This window comes from Bufo bufo, chromosome 3 (assembly GCF_905171765.1).
Source record: "Bufo bufo chromosome 3, aBufBuf1.1, whole genome shotgun sequence".
Classification (NCBI taxonomy): Eukaryota; Metazoa; Chordata; class Amphibia; order Anura; family Bufonidae; genus Bufo; species Bufo bufo.
In genome coordinates, this window is record NC_053391.1 from 511,076,518 (window position 1) to 511,091,395 (window position 14,878).

The following is a 14,878-nucleotide window of genomic DNA, read 5'->3' on the forward strand; positions in this document are numbered from 1 at the left end:
TTCATAGAGATAACTTTTCAGCCATACAGTTACAGCTACACAGTCCTCCCTATACCCTCTCTGCACTAGAGACTGGAGAGGTGAATAACCACAACACTTCTACCTTTCCCCACCCATTCACTGCCCTAGACCACCCTGGATACTGGAATTAACCTTCTCAATGCTGTACACCACCAGTTATACTGACATTAGCCCCTAAGACAGTAACCAATCACATTCCTTGACCTAACTCCTCTCCCTATATAGACCATTTATTATCAGTTCTTGAACCTAATCCTCTACCAAACTCCCCACCGCACCCATGCACCCAAAAGCACTACAGCTTAACACTGGCCTCATGCAGCTCCCCTATTTTTCCAAGATGGCTGACCATGACACAAAACAAGCCTTTTACCTTTTGCATCACCCCTATCTCCTCATAGATTGTAAGCTCTTGCGAGCTCATTTCTCTTGTTCTAATGATTGACTTGTCTGTTGCTATGTTATTTATGACTGTACATGAACCCCTGAATTGTAAAGCGCTGCGGTATATAAATAAAGATTATTATTATAATAACCCCATTCACTGCCCAAAAACACCAGGTATGCTGACTTTAACCCTTTCACTGCCCTAGATGACCAGTTATACTAAGAATAATTCCTTTTCCCCTAGACCTTTGGTGCCCTAGAAAACTAAGTAAACAGAAATTGCCCTAGACCAATAGGGATGACCTATATGTAACACTAGACCTGGATGTTATTTAATACTATCTTCCTGGAAGGTATGGCCCTGCAAATCTGGCAGTATTTAGGATTAATTATTAGGGTGGCTTACATTAATATTTAGTTGATTCAGTTGTTTATTGCCCTGCTTTGAGGCAATAGTGTCTACAGTAGGTTCCCAACTGCCCTGCTGACTAGCTACCAAAGCTTAGAGTTCAGCAATACAGCTGAAAGTTGATTGCAGGTCACAGCAAGCCAATGGGAAGAGAAATTGTGTGTGGGGGGGATCAGATGAACTTTCACACCAGGGTTCAGGAGCTTTTATCCACATTCCTGCTTTTATCATTCATTTCTTCACAATCGAGTTACATTATTAAGACCACTTCCTGCTTTTGATCACAGCAACGCGTGGCTTATGAAGGAACTCAAGTGTTGTGAGCTGGCTTGGTGGGTATATAAGATGTGTGATAGGCTGCCTGCACTCATATCCCTCATTGCTGTCATGGGTAAAAGGAGCAATTTATCAGAGTTGCAAAAAGGGCTGATTATTGTTTTTTGGGCCAAGGATGGCAGCATTTCTGAAGCTGTGCAGTTTGTGAACTGCTCTTGTGCTGTTGTGGTGAAAGTGTATCGTGAGTGGACAAATGGCACAATTGCAAATAAGTGATGTGGAAACTGCAGAGCATCATGTGTCATTGATGTCAGAGGAGAACATGGGCTACAATGGTGCGAAAGGACAGACTGACATGCTAAAGTGTAGACGTCACCGCCAAAATAAACAAAGGGGCTAAGAGACGTGTGTCTAAAACAGTGAAACCTACTGCGTATTGGGGCTCCGAAGCAGACAGATGGTCACTGCACCTCTGCTAACAAAGTTGCATCAGAGAAAAGGCTTAAATTTTCAAGGCAGTATCAGACTTGGACCTCCAATTATTGGCAAAGGGTTGGTTTCTCCATTGAGTCACATTCATTGCTTCATCAAACAGATAGATTTTGGCATGTCAGATGACAAACATCAGAGAACACCCTGAAACCATTGCTAGAAGAATACAAGCTAGTGACGGCAACATTATGGTGTGGCGAATGTTTTTGTGGCAATCTCTTGATCCACTCATTCATGCAGAGGCACTCCCAACCGATTTTGGTGTGAATCCATCCTTGTAGATCACGTAGAAGCATACATGCTGGTTGTCTTCCCCGGTTGGGATCCAATGTAACATGTTACACAGGCTAGAAATGTCCGACATTGGTTGGAAGCAAATGCCCAAGACTCCCAAGTACTATCCTGGCCACCTAATTCCCCAGACTTAAACCCAATTGAGCATGTTTGTGACCACTTTGATCATCGTGTTCTCTCTATGGATCCTCTCCCATGCACCCTCTAGCAGCTGTGGGATGCACTGAGTCAGGATGCTATCAGATACCCGTGACAACCTACCAGGACCTTAGTGAGTCACTCCCAGCCTGTCTAGCTGCTGTCCGTGCTGCACACAGAGGTAACTCTGGATATTAGCTTGTGGTCATAATAATGGGACTTGACTCTGTGTATATACAGTGCTTTGTAATAGGGAAACTCAAATTATAGCACATAATCCACTCTTTTACAGCAATTACTGAAGGGAGGTTTTAGAAATGAAGATACATGTGGGCATGGTTTTGGTGCATACTATACGGTTACTGCAGCATTAGGTTGTTTTATACATGTTTTCATATTACATCGTACTTACACTGTGTTCATTTCAGAGCTATTAAGCCATTTTAATGTAGAGCCCTGTGAATTATTTATGAGATAATTAGTTATGTACTGTAGTACATCTGCCAGTATTATCATAGCGGCACAGATGTCTCTATAATATGCATATCCCTAACTAAACTTTCAGGAATTTACTTATTAAGTCTGCTCTCAGGTAAGGTTTTATGGAAGCACTGGTTGTGATATGGAAATAAAAGGTTTCTGAAATAGACACCTTCTTTTGTTGTTACAGCAAGGCTTTATTGTCTTGACAGTAATGTTCTCTCCTCACATATGTTAAAAGTGTTTAGCTGGCAGCTGGAACTGTTATTTTAGTACATTTTTATTATAGTCAGTTGCTGTAATCCATGGTCATTTTTAAGGACATTTCTATCTCGCCAGAGGAAGTTAATAAAACATTATTTATGTTGTACTAATGCAACTGTTAACACATAATGCAGTATTGTGGACCTGAATGGACTGCTTTCTTGTATTAGGCATGGCACAGACGGAATATAAAAGTATATGTTTCCATAAAATTCGACCTCTTTTGGCAGACATTTTAGTACCTTTAAAATTATTAAATGGATCCAATAGAATTAAGATAAAGATTAACAGGGCTTTCCCATATGGGCCAGAAATGTGTCAGTGTATGCTTAATGTTTCTGCACATGGAAATTACAGTTGTGTTATTGTAACTATGTGGAATAAAAGTCAAGTTTTACTTAAGTGGAGTTCCCCTATAGGAACCTGGATCTCATGCACCTAGGAGGAGGTGAGCTGGCTGATTTATTGATTGTCTACTCCCATCTTTTACAGTGATGACATATGACGAAGCCACTACTTTATGACCCTTGGGTCCAACCTCTGGGACCCTCCACCGATCCAGAGAATAAAGGGGCCACAGTTCTTATGTAGTTTTGTACAGTTGCTAATGTTGTTCGAGCATGCAAACTGCGCAAAATAGCTAAAGACTGTTGTGTGTGGCAGCAATATCTATTTTTAACGCATCCTGCGCTAAATAGCGTTAGCAATAGTTAGTCCGCTGCAGACAGCGACATTAGCTGTGCCACATCTCCTGTGTAAAGTGAGCGCATCCCAAAAATATCTTGGACATCCAGTGTACTTTTTCAATAGACGGTGTCCTCTTCTGATAGTGACATTAGCTGTGCCACATCTCCAGTGTAAAATGTGCGCATCCAAAAAATATCTGACATCCAGTGTATTTTTTCCGTAGACAGTGTCTGCTGTGGACAGTGACATTAGCTGCGCCACATCTCCAGTGTAAAGTATGCGCATCCAAAAAATATCTGACATTCAGTGTACTGTACTTTTTCAATAGACGGTGTCCTCTTCTGACAGTGACATTACCAGTGCCACATCTGCAGTGTAACGTGTGCGCATCCAAAAAATATCTGTGACATTCAGTGTACTGTACTTTTTCAATAGACGGTGTCCTCTTCTGACAGTGACATTACCAGTGCCACATCTGCAGTGTAACGTGTGCGCATCCAAAAAATATCTGTGACATGCAGTGTACTTTGTCAATAGACTGTGTCCGCTTCTGACAGTGAAATTACCAGTGCCACATCTGCAGTGTAACGTGTGCGCTGAAAAAATGTATCTGTGACATCCAGTGTACTTTTTCAATAGACTGTGTCCACTTCTGACAGTGACATTACCAGGACCACAACTTGTAGTGTAAAGTGTGCGCATCCCAAAAATATCTGTGACATGCAGTGTACTTTGTCAATATATGGTGTCCGCTTCTGACAGTGAAATTACCAGTGCCACATCTGCAGTGTAACATGTGCGCTGAAAAAATTCATCTGTGACATACAGTGTACTTTTTTCATAGACACTTCGGACAGTGACATTACCGGTGGTACCTCTCCTGTAAAATGTTTCCTCAACCCAAATACCTGTGACATTCCATTAAATTTTTTATTAGCCACTGGTGACAGCATTGACATTATCTGTGGGATATCTCCTGTGTGACGTTTCCACATCCTAAATACCTTTTTAAATTTGATTCTGCATACACTTCCAAATCCTACGCTAATAAAGGGTGTATTGGAGTGCCAGTTCCTTGTAATTTTTGGCAGCCCTTTCACTTAGTGCAAAGGCTTTATGAGTGTAGGAGTCCAACTGCATGAACAATTGTACCACAATGTGAATGAGGCCCTCCTTTATGTGATATACAGGTTGTATCGGAGTGCCTCTTCCTTGTAATTTTGGCAACACTTGCAGTTTATATACAACTAAATATACAAGAAAGAATGTTTCCTAACAATTTTTCCTCTAAAATCGATTTTATCTTCGGTTTTGTGCGTATTATTGTCAGTCTGTAAAAGTGGCGTACTACTCGGACAACATTGTTCCCAGCAGTGACCTGGGAGTCCAAGATGCATCCAGACATCCTCCCCATGCTGTTCCCGAACCATTTCAGTGGTGTTTCCATCAATTTCTGACCTTTTCCTATGAACCAGACACCCTCCCCTCTTCAGAGCAGGGTTGCCTGGTTTAATGCTCGGGTTCTCCCATTGACTTCCATTGTGCTCGGGTGCTCGGTAGAGGATTGGGGAGGCCTATCATAGCAACATGAAATTGGTGTTGATTTTTTCCAGACTTCCTGCCTATTCTGCTTGGCGCAGACACTCCTTTACCTTGATGTCTGTAGTAGTGTGACATCGACAGACAGCTTAGGTCTTACCATAACATCAGGCTACCTGAACAGCAATGAACCGCTCAAACTACTTTTCCTACCCCAGACATTTATGGTATGTCCACAGGACATAAACTTCAGATCGAATTCCACTTCGGATGCTTCGATTTGCTTAACACTAGAAGTAACAAAGTCAGTGTTTTGGTATTCACTTAAAGGCCATTAATATTGAATGGTCTTTGCAATAAATTAATTATTTTCCTTTTAAATCTCTTGGTATATGAAGGTTCTTTTTAATAGTAATGAAGAGCTCTATACATCAGTCTTCCATATTGTCACGAGTTGGAGGTCCCAGGAGAGACCACCGCGTCATCAAGCAATAAACAAACGGAAATCAGGTACAGACACATAAGAGTTTATTGCACAAACAAAAACCAGGGAAGGCAGCACAGACAAAACATGAGCTCTATGTACCGTCAGCACAGTGGGAGAAAACCCCCACTGCGCCACTGTCTAGTAATACTCCAGAGGGGTGTGACTAAGCAACTCCTGGTATTCACTAGAGCCCTAGATGGTAGGGTTAGACTTTGCCGCAGGAAGTCGCCAGGGTCCACTCTGGAGTGTGAACTAGACAGTGACAGCAGGAACGAATGGACAACAGGTACCAGAAGGTACCGACGGCACATAGGCAAACATAACAGACAGGCAAATACAAAACAGGGCAACTAATAACACAAGCAGAAATACATAGCAAGGAAACAGGAGTGACAATGAGCAGAGAAGGACTTGCTCCACCAGTGGTATACTGCGTGGCCTTGCGCATGCCACTCTGCTGCAAAGAAAGGTGCAGCAAGGGCTTGCTGGACACAGACATATGAATAAACACAAAGTAACTAAAACATAACTGGCAGAACAGATAACAGAAAGACGGGAAAGAGGACGTCAATGAACAAGTAGGGAAACCCACAGAGCACAGACAGACAGACACGGATCCCATGGGTCAGCAGCATGGGAGAGAGAGTACAAACCAGGAGCAGAGCAGGACAAGCCAACACACACCAGGAGAGCTGACCCAGAACTGAGGAAACCTCAGCCTTATATACAGGTTCCATGGGTGCAGCAGAGAAGCCACACCCATGGAGCAGACAGAGGATTAACTCCTAATAGGAACACAGGGGAGTTAACCCATAAAGAACCACAAATGACACACAGGAACAGAGCTGCAGCGAGAGCATAGACAGAAGGTCACAGCCAGAGGTAACGACTGTGACACATATTTACTAGATGCATTTCAGAGCTGTCTAAACTTCTTCCTCAGTAGCATACAAAGAGTTAGGATACATTCAGATGACAGTGAAAAAATTAGCTATGAAAAACGGCTATTTTTTAACCAGACTTTTTTCCCCCAGGCTTTTTGCATCCGTTTTTAAAAGCCATTAAAAACAGCCATTAAAAATTGATGATTCTCATTGGCTTTTCTTAATAAATCTCCATGCCGTATATATAATGTTCCCCATTGTGGCCCCCAGAAGTAATAATGTCCCCTGTAGAGGCCCCCAATGTCCCCATAGTGGTCCTTAGCTGTAATCATGTTTTTTTTTTTGTTTTTTTTTAAGCCAAATAAAAAAAAAGGTAGTCAATTCATCCAATTGTACATGACAAGGCAGACACTCAGTGTCGGACTAGGGTTCCTAGGACCCATTAGTAAAATTCATTCTGGGGTGCCCAGTGTACAGCTAAATGCAAATACCGCCTGTTCACACAGTAGCACCAGCAGCAGCAAAACACTCAAGATGATTGAGTATAGGGTCCCTGCAGTGACTTGGAGAAGGCAGATCCTGGGGAAAGACAATGCTCTTTGGCTTGCTTCTGTACCTTGTCTCCTGATGTATCTATAATAATAAACTGGTTAGTATCTTAAGTTATCTACCCAGTTTTTTATATAGACATAGGCTAGTTCAGATGCTGAGTTCTGCCTATTTATATGTAGTGCAATCTACTGTGCAATATGCCCTTGAGCAACCCTTGCTTAGGGGGCCAGCGGGGGATTTACCTGTCCCTCTGTGGGCCAGTCCAAGCCTTCAGTCACTCTTCTCTTGAGGCTGAAGGACCCGCCGAAGGACCTGCATTGGAGTCCATGGTAAAGTCATCACACTTGAGGTCCTTCAGCATGAAAAGAAGTGCGAATGCCTCTGCATGTGCAAGTGGATGAGGTGAGTAATTATTTTTAACCCCTTAAAGGCATTTTGCACTAGTATAGTACACTCCTGTCTAACGCTCGTTAAAAATGGTCGCATTGATTTCAGTGGGATCTTTTTAGAAACATAGAAACATAGAATGTGTCGGCAGATAAGAACCATTTGGCCCATCTAGTCTGCCCAATATACTGAATACTATGAATAGCCCCTGGCCCTATCTTATATGAAGGATGGCCTTATGGCTATCCCATGCATGCTTAAACTCCTTCACTGTATTTGCAGCTACCACTTCTGCAGGAAGGCTATTCCATGCATCCACTACTCTCTCAGTAAAGTAATACTTCCTGATATTACTTTTAAACCTTTGCCCCTCTAATTTAAAACTATGTCCTCTTGTAGCAGTTTTTCTTCTTTTAAATATTCTCTCCTCTTTTACCTTGTTGATTCCCTTTATGTATTTAAAAGTTTCTATCATATCCCCTCTGTCTCGTCTTTCTTCCAAGATATACATGTTAAGGTCCTTTAATCTTTCCTGGTAAGTTTTATCCTGCAATCCATGTACCAGTTTAGTTGCTCTTCTCTGAATTCTTGAGGCAGTCAGCTAGTTCTTTATCTTCTTCCATATACCTTCCTTCTTTTGTTTTTAATTTTGTAATTCCTTGTTTTAGTTTCCTTTTTTCATTTATGTATCTGAAGAATGCCTTATCGCCTTTTTTTTCCTGACTGAGCTAATTTCTCTTCTGCCTGTGCTTTAGAAGCTCTTATAACTTGTTTGGCCTCTCTCTGCCTAATCTTATAAAAAATGTTTATATATTTTTTCCTGTGAAAATGGCAAAAACATGTTCCATTTTTTGACGGCCACTATTCACTGGTCATTAAAAAAATGGCCATGTGAATAGCCCCATTGACTTCAAATTGTTCTAAAAACAGCAGTGTGACAGCTTTCCAAACTGTTTCTCACTGTTGTCTGAATGAAGCCTTAGGCTGATCTCCACTGGAGTTCTTTTGTATATATCTTTGTAAGTAATCAATTTACAGTGGGCTGGATTTCTTATGTCTCAAAAGTAGTGGCCCATCAACTTTCCTAAGGTTGATCATAAAAGCCAGACAAGATTAAACTAAAATAACAATGTTAAATTACCATAAAAGAAGCAAAAAATATATAACTGGAAAAAAAATATCAAAGTAATGGAAACAACAAAAATATTGTGATATAATAAAAAATGAACAACTATATACAGAGAATTGAAGGTCTTACAATTACTTATAAGAATAAATGGAACTGTGTAGGCAGGGCCGGCTCCAGGTTTATGTGGGCCCTTGTTCGATAAAGTCTTAGTGGGCCCCCTTACACAGTGATGATAACTCTCTGAGTAAAGAAAATGTAGTAGTGTTACCTGCAGTCCTAAGTAAAACCACAGATAACACTAGTGCTGATAATGTGGCAGCGTTACCTGCAGTAATATGTAAAACCACAGATAACATTTGTGCTAATAATTTACCTGCAGTCCTATGTAAAATCACAGATAACACTAGTGCTGATAATGTGGTAGTGTTACCTGCAGTCCTATGTAAAAACCACAAATAACACTAGTGTAGATCATGTGGTAGTGTTACCTACGTCCTTAGTGTGCCTCACTGTGTCTCTCCCACGGACTCCATGCTGGCGGCGCTGCCTCCTCTTCCATCTTCTTCTTGCCTTGCATAGAATGTCCTGATGCAGCTGCGTCAAATCATAGGAACACTGTTGGAATGGTGATGGTGACACACACAGGGAGACACACACACAGGGAGAGACACACACAGGGACATACACACTGGGACGATCAAACACACACAGGGACAGACACACACACACAGGGACAGACACACACACAGGGACAGACATACACAAGGACAGAGACACACACACAGGGACAGACACACACACGGACATACACACACAGGGATAGTCAAATACACACACAGGCATGGTAAAATACACACAGGGACAGATACACACACACAGGGACACACAAATACACAGGGACAGACAAACACACACACACGGGGACAGATACATACACGGACACAATTCACACACACACAGGGACGCACACAAGGACAGATACACTGCGTTTTGGGTGGAGGGCGAGCTAAGGTGACACTAACACTATTATAGATCTGACTGTTATCAGTTCTGATCACTTACAGATACTATAAAAGTACCAATGCTGATTAGCGATACGCTAATCAGCGAATCAGTGACTGCGGTGCGGTGGGCTGGGCACTAACCGACGCTAACTACCTAACCAAGGGGCCTAAACTATCCTAAAACCTAACAGTCAATACCAGTGGGAAAAAAAAAGTGACAGTTTACACTGATCACTTTTTTCCCTTTCACTAGGTGATTGACAGGGGCGATCAAAGGGTGATCAAGGGGTTAATTGGGGCGATGGGGGGTGATCTGGGGCTAAGTGAAGTGTTTGGTGTGTACTCACAGTGATGTGTGCTCCTCTGCTGGGACCAACCGACGAAAAGGACCAGCAGAGGAGCACAGAAGCCATTTAACACATTATATTTATAAATATAATGTGTTAACTGGCTTGTGATTCGTTTTTTTTTAAATCATCAGCCTGCCAGCGACGATCATTGGCTGGCAGGCTGATGACGAACTTGTCCTTTAACTTTTTCCGGCTCGCGATGCGCATGCGCGGGCCGACTGAGCGTAATCTTGCGTCTCGCGAGATGACGCGCCGGCGCGTCCAGGAGGAATGAATCGACTGCCTCCGGAACACAATCCTGCGTTAGGCGGTCCGGAGGCGGTTAATTAACTCAGATCTAGGATGTGTTATTTTTGTGTTCCCTTTATTTTTTTGAGCAGTGTATTATATTGCTAATGCTATGCTTATAAATTAGAGATGCTTGGCAAAGGTGAGTGGAGGATTATAGGATTAGTAGGCTCCATCTTGCCTATGTTTGAAGAAACTGAAAATGAGCCTGGACCCATCTAGCTTTGGTCACCAAATGGACTGACCAGAGGACAGGTCATATCTGATACAATCTATTAACCATCTGAATGGGTAAAGGATACTGTATGTTTGCCCAGGGAAAGTTTTTAAAAACCCACCTGAATAGAATTTGGAGCTTTGCTATAACTATGCTATCACAGCTCACTGGATAAAGGAATACAAAAACTGAGTGCCAAGCTCCACTGGCAGGAATCCTGTACAACATCTTTTAGGGATGTGAATTTAGTTTTAGGTAATCCCTTTTATTAGAATTTCCTTTGTATTGTCCACCTGTAACTTGTATGCACTATTTTTAAATCATATTAAACCGTTAAGTGTATTAGCTGCTGTTGTTTACTGGCTTGTCTGCAGAATACCTAGCACCTGCAGTTGCTGCACAGTGGGTAGGAATATTCCTAGCAAAGGCAGGAGTCCTAGCAGGTAAGGGCAAGGTCCCTTAGAATACTGTATCTGGATTTGCAAAGCCTGGGGTAGTCTGGGGATAGAGATCTGTATAGAGATCTGTATTGACTAGTGTCTGGGGATAGAGATCTGTATTGACTAGACAATTTTGTGTAACTTTTACACCTCCTTTCGGTTAGCTTACTTTGGGAGTGCTGGAGATAGCTGAGTGTTGCATTTGGCTATCTCTGGTACTCCCATAATAATCAATGGAGCTGCGGTGCGATTTTCTGACCAGCTACTCTACCCTTTCTGTTAAGTAATGCCCCCTTTACAGCTGAGCTCCACCCCTCATTGCATGAGGTCTCATGGACTGATCATTTGCTTCATAATAAAGGCTAAAACAGAATGCAACATTTTGCACCAGAAATGCACCAGATTTGGATGCATTTTACGACAAGTTCTCATTACAAGCATATTAGTAAATCTGCCCCATTATGATTCTTGCTATGGTTTCTTCAGAAGAATTTTCTAATTATTGAATCTGAAGATAATGACAATACAATTTCTCTCTGTAAATTGTGTTGAGCTGATATAAATGACATGTCTGAACTCATTAAACTATGATATTAAATAAGCCAAAAATCAATGAAACTATTCATTTGTGTTCTAAATATTTGACTTGAAATCTATTAGTATGGCAAGTAATCAAGTAATATGGGTAAATGGCACTGCTTTCTGAAATGACAAACTGATTTATTCCCATAATGGTGACAGCTGTGAGCAATTGCTTTACATTTATATAGAAGGATTACCGTATATGATTTTAGGTAGACCACAGATAATATTTCATGTTTTCACCCACTTCTTTTCTATGAAATATAACCTCTGTCCAAAGACAGTACATACACAGAAGGCTTAGCTTTTACTTAATTAGATGAGGGGGTGTCAGCCATTGGATATAACTGCAGAACAGCTGTAGTTCCCTGACACAAGTCTCTTATTACACATTTATTGCAAGAAACACTGGTGTTTTCTTGTAGTTCCTGAAAGTAAAACTGAAATTTGTAAAATAATAAAAAATTGAAATAAGTCTGTAGTGGTAGAAGTATCGAAATTAAAATGAATTGAGTCATGTTTTTTATTCTCATCAGTTGGAGAGCTAGATAATAAAATACATTCATAGAAACCGAAACAGGATATATGAAATTATAAAAAATATCTCAGGTGCACTATTAAAACACATCGGGGGTCATTTCTCATTTAAGGTTCTTTTTATGTTTGAAGTCTGGTTTTGCTTTGTGTGCCTGCACAAAATGTATCTACTGGTGTATCTTAATAATATATGTGGCGTGAGTGTAATTTGTTTTACACCTTTAGGTGAAAAAGTAGACCAGGGGGTGCTCTGGCGTGGGTTGTAACTTTCTTGTAAATGAGCCATAATCCTGGTCTAATCTTACTTTTAGCTCTTAAACATAGACCACTGTGAAAAGTGGCGAGGATCGCGAAATGTCGCAAAAATGTCAGTTTCAACGACTTGTGTCCTTTTTACGCCACAAAACTGACATATCAGATTTCATAAATGACCCCCTATATTTGTAAATAGAAACTATATATCACTGTCTTCTGCTAATTCCATTGAAAGGAATGAAAACCCTTTCAGGTAAAGTTTGCAATACTAGCTCCTACAGTAAATTTGGACAGTCATGTAAGCATTCTTAGGGTTGTAGCCTTGTTCCCTTCTTTTTAAGCCTCATTCACACGTCAGTATTTTGGTCAGTAATTTCCATCAGTGATTGTGAGCCAAAACTAGGATTGGAGCCTTCACAGACATAAGTTATAAGGGAAAGATCTGCACCTGTTTTTAGAGCCACACCTGGTTTTGGCTTACATTCACTGATGGAAATCACTTACCAAAACTCTGACGTGTGAATGAGGCATTACTCTGAAAACCAGGCACAGGGTTGTGACCAGTGATGGTCATTTTGCAGTGTTCGCCAGCGAACACATGCGGGCTGCCATCTTTAGTAAGGTAGACTCACCCGTCCGGCGTTGCACAGGTAAGCCCTTACCTGTGCCGGGAGCCTGTCTGAAATCAAATGCAGTCACCGGGAGCAGGTAGTTCTGAGAACAGCCCGATAAAGGCCCCCGGAGACTGTTCTCGGAACTGCCTGCTCCCTGTGACTGCATTTGATTTCAGACCGGCTCCTGGCACAGGTAAGGGCTTACCTGTGCATCGCCGGACGGGTTAGTCTACTTTACTAAAGATGGCAACCCGCATGTGTTCGCTGGTGGACACTGCGAACTGACCATCACTGGTTGTGACTATGGAAATACACATAGAATTGACAGACCTGATGAGAGTAGAACGATAGTATAGCATATATCCATGCTTGGTTTTGTGTAACTAGAGGTAGTTGCGCATAATGTACAAAGCATTCAGAAAGTCTTCAGACCCTTTGATGTTTTTAAAATTTTATGTTGTGGCTTTGTGCTAAAATAAAAAAAAAAACGTTTGTCTCTATCATTCTGGAATACCGCATTATTAGACAAGGAAAAACTAAAATACTGCAGTGCAGGTTTCCTCACCTGGATTTGGGGATTTTCGGCCATTCTCCTCTGCAGATCCTCTCAAGCTATGTCAGGTTAGATTGGGACTGCCATTTTCAATCTCTCCGGAGATCTTCGATTGGGTTCAGGTCAGGGCTGGGCACTCAAGGAACATTCTCATATTTGCCTCTAAGCCACTCTGTTGTCTTGGCTGTGTGCTTAGGGTCAATGTTTTATTGGAAGGTGATCCTTTGTCCCAGTCTGAGGTCCAGAGCACTCTGGATTAGGTTTTCATTTAGAATATCTCTGTACTTTGCTCCATTCAGCCCTTCTTCAACCCTTACCAGTCTCCCAGCCCCAGCTGCTGAAAAACACCCAATATTTCACAGTAGGGATGGTATTGGACAGGTGATAAGCAGTGCCTGGTTTCCTCCATGATGCTTACAGTTGAGGCCAAAAAGTCCAATCATGGTTTTTTCAGAGCAGAGAATCTTCTTTCTCACAGTCTGAGAGTCCTTTACGTGCTTTTTTTTTTTGTTGCAAACTTCAAGCAGGCTTTGATGTGTCTTTTACTGAGGAGAAGCTTTATTTTAAACACTCTGTCATAAAGCCCAGATTGGTGGAGTGCTGCAGTGATGGTTGATCTTCTGTAATTTTGTATCATATGCACACAAGATCTTTGAAGCTTAGCTGGAGTGTCCATTGGATTCTTAGTTACCTGTTTTACCAAGGCCCTACTCCCCCAATTACTTAGTTCAGTAGTGCGACCGGCTCTAGGAAGAGTCCTGGTTGTTCCAAACTTCTTCCATTTAAAAATTATTGAGTACATTATCCCCTCTTGGGAACCTTCAGTGCACCAGAAGTGTTTTTGTACCCTTCTCCAGAACTGTGCCTCCACACAATCCTGGCTCTGAGCTCTACAGGCAGTTCTTTCTTCATTATGGTTTGATTTTTCTGTGAAAATCATTGTGCTCTGTGAGATCTTATATAGACAAGGGTGTGTCTTTCCAAATCATGTCCAATCAGCTGAATTTACCACAGGTGGACTCCAATCAGAGTGCAGAAACATGTCAAAGATGTCCAAGAGAAATGGGAGGCCCCAGAATTAAATTTCAAGTGTCCTGGCAAAGAGTCTGTGTCACAAAGAGGGGGAGGGGATGGTGCACCACTGACTCCACCCACACCCCTGTCCCTGCCTACTTGCACTATCCATCCTAAGTAACGGAGCGCAACTGGGCGGCGTTCCCTAGCCTTGGTAAGTGCGTAGGGACAAACAAGACAGAAAAACATAGAATGGTCAACAATCCGAGTCAGAACCAGGAGGTAACAACAGTATAAGAGGATGAGCAAAGACGGGTCAAAAACAAGCCAAAGTCAAAAACTAGGAGAAGTGAAGCAGACACAAGGAGCAAGCAAGGATGGAGACGATCAACGAGTCGGGAGTAAAAAGCCACGAAATCACACTAGGAACTCTGGATAGGACCTTATTCACAGGCAACCTGTGGTCAGGATTTTCTTCTGCAGAATTGTTGGTGGAAGATCCTTAGGGGCACCTTTATTAAGACCGATGTTTTAGATGTCAGTCTTAATAAGGCCCTGATCTGGTGGTGGATCGCTGGTACCTCTACATAAATTCAAC